Raw genomic sequence first — 3,474 nt, forward strand, 5'->3', positions numbered from 1 at the left:
ATTTTGGTATATCATATGATGAATTTGGAGTTCAATAACATGTAGAAAAGTTGGTTTGATTTTCGAGTTTGAATGTTTTTGGTGTTCTTGAATAAACTCGTCGGAAAGTTCATGTTTTGGCCGGAATTTTTTGATCCTTTAAACCTGGGTACACATAAGTTACATCAATATGTAGATCGTGTTATGAGGATTCTGTTGGTGGTGGCTGTTTTAACAGGGGAGCCCCATATCGCCTTGACCGGAGTTTGGTCGGCGATGTTGGCATAAGGTTCGACCAGATTTTCCAACGAATCCATCATCTTCTCGAATGTTTTAACACTGGATTTGAACATAGGATGAACAAACGAGTTGATCTGCACCTTTTGGTGCAGATCTGGGCAGTCTGGAGTTGCCGCCGGCGAGCTCAATGGCGGAAGGTGAAGGTGGTGATGAAACTTCAGTTTCATCACCCAACCTTTGTATAAATTGCATTTCAGTCCTTTCTGTTTAAAAATATTTTAAAAACAATATTTTGTTATTTTAAAAATCAAAAAAATGTTTATTTATATATATTAAATTCAGAAAACTATTTTTAATTATTTATTTATTTGAAAATAAATCTGATTTATTTTATTAATTAATTTAAATTAGTTTTTAATAATTTTAATTAATCGATTAATTGAATATTAATTGATTAATTAATTTAATTGATTATTAATTGATTTTAATTGATTTAATAATTAGATTTAATTATTTATTTTGATTTAAAAATTCTGAAAAATAGTTTTGAGCTTTAAAATATTATTTTTAAATTATTTTGAAGGCTCAATAATTATTATTAAATAATTTTAAAGTCAGATTTGGGTATTTGAACGCTATTATTTAATTATAAAATGATTCGAAGACCTGTTTTAATTCCGAAAAATGTTCAAAAATTCTTATTAAATACCTGGAAGATCATTTTAACCCCGAATCTTCCTTGAAAAATTATTTTGATCGAATATCTTGCGTGCTATTTGCTACGTGATATCTGACTAATGTGTTATATGCCTATGTGGTTATTATTGGATGGTTTTTGCTGTAACTTTCAATTCGTAAATCAGATTTGGGTAAAATGAAGGTAGATAAAAGCTGGTGACGTCTATGTGACGATTAGAATAATATGAGATTGAATATTGATAGATACTTGTGATGCCTAGCAGAGTAAGCGAGGCATAGAAAAGAAAGCCAGTGATCAATAAATAGAACTGAAGTATAGAAAAAAAAGCAAGTGATCGATGAATAGAAGCAAGGCATAGAAAAAGAAGGAAAGTGATTGATGAGTAGAACTGTTAGATAAGTACAAGAAAGGTTGGAAATCATCTGTGATAAGGAAAGTATCTTTGAACTTTCTTGTAGTATAATTGCAAGTACTTCTGAACCTTCTTCAAGATATATTGCAAATATTTCTGAACTTTCTCATAACATGTTGCTAGTATTCAAAATAACTCCTATTTTATATTGTAAACGCTTTAAACTATTCAACCTTGAACCCTGATCATATCATTGAACTTGTGATGTAAGCTTTATTTCTTGTAAACCACCAAGGGTTGATTTTCCAGATACTAAACCATACAAATACAATACTAATCCACAAATACATACACACCATAAACCATGTATTGCAATAGAATTTCTTGAGCATATAGAAACTTATATACCCTGGAATACCCTATGACATCAAAGATCTATACCCTGTATTATCATTGAACCATTGTTAATCAGATACTTGATTCTTCATCAGGCTTGAAGCCGTTCTTCATATTTATACCTTGATATACCCTGATGATACCTATGAAATGTTTTATGCTCTGAGATAAATGTTTTATCAATGTTAATTATGATTCTGTTTTATTGAATTACAATGGTTATCATATTAAATCATTTTAGAATTTGATGATTTTATAAATATGGACCAGATTCGTGGTCAGACTAGATTCGTGGTCATATTAGGTCAATGCGTGCCTTGGATCCAGTATAGAGAGCAGAGATTTGTGCCTTGCTCAGGGTTAGTGCGTGACTGATCAGCAGCCTAATGTTGGTTTTTAAAATAAAAAGTGAATATCCAATTCTAATCCTTTCTTATCCAGAGATTTGATTCTTCCAAATCATTTCAATTGATGATTGTTTAACCTCAGTTATTGCTATTATGACTTGCTGAGCTAGTTAGCTCACTCTTGAAAATATTTTTATGTATCCTACAGTTGAAATGGAAATTATTGGTAACGAGGATTCCCAGTCCAGTGTGCGAGCTAGGATTCTAGGTTAAGTTGGATCAAGCTAGCGGGAGCTTTATATTGTAGATGAGTAATGCAAGATTGTAAGAATGATATCATTATCAATTGTAAATTGAACTAGTTAGGATTTAGTACGATATAATAAAAGTTAAGGTTGTGGGTTTTTGTCATACTTTAACCTGTTGCGATCCATGGTTGTGTAAAGAAGGGTCAATGCATATAATATTTTATATACATGTTTATATATTGTGTGTGTGTGTGTTGTGAACCCCAAACTTCTGACATGGGTTTGGAGGGCATCACAAGTTTGGTATCAGAGCTATAGGTTATAAGTCACCTGAACAATCATAGTTTGTCGGGAATGGATAGAGGGTTATGATTAGGATTAAAAATGGAAAGATAGGATGTCGAGAGGTTGAGTGCGACTATATAATAGGTTTTGGTATGATTCGTGATGAGGTTCGAGATTCTTATCTAGCGACACAATTTTCAGATAGAAGCGATGGCGGAATTCTTTTATCCCGGGATCGTCTGATCATTCGGAGCCTTCAGTCGGAGGACCATCATCTGATTCACGCCCTGCTCTTCCACCAGTGTTAGCCATATTACCTCCTGTTGTGACGGTTGCACCTTTTCAAGCTATTATTCTATCCCCTAATATGAGATCATCTATTTGAGGATCCCCACCTAATGATTCTGGTTCTATCGGACATTCAACCGTAAGTGCATTTTCTTCAATTTATCCCACACCTTATCCCCTACCATCCATTTGAAGCCTGTTTTATGGAGTAACAGCACCTATGAGGATGGATTCGAAAGCTACAGCATATAGTGAGTACACGAGATATTAAGAAAGGTGAGAAGAAACCTAGAGAGAGGATTCGTGTGTTCCGGGGAATAGCTACTAACAGGTTATATGGAGCCACTACTAAGTATGCCACCGATGATTATCTTGTGGAGTGAGCTGGATGAGTTTTAAAGGAGTTTGAGAAGATTGGAGGTCCAGAGTTTTCTTGGAATTAGATGATGGTGTTATGACAAGCGTAATATGTATAGTAGCGATGTGATATGATTTCAATAGACTTTATTTTGTAGAATAGATTTGTTGTCTATTTGATAGACCTGGTGTACTTAGCAATAGAAAAAGTGATGATGGGAGTATTACCAGGATATAAGCCTTAAAGTGAAATTACGAATGAGATAATATGCAACGGTAACT

Source organism: Apium graveolens, chromosome 5 (genome assembly GCF_009905375.1).
Source record: "Apium graveolens cultivar Ventura chromosome 5, ASM990537v1, whole genome shotgun sequence".
Classification (NCBI taxonomy): Eukaryota; Viridiplantae; Streptophyta; class Magnoliopsida; order Apiales; family Apiaceae; genus Apium; species Apium graveolens.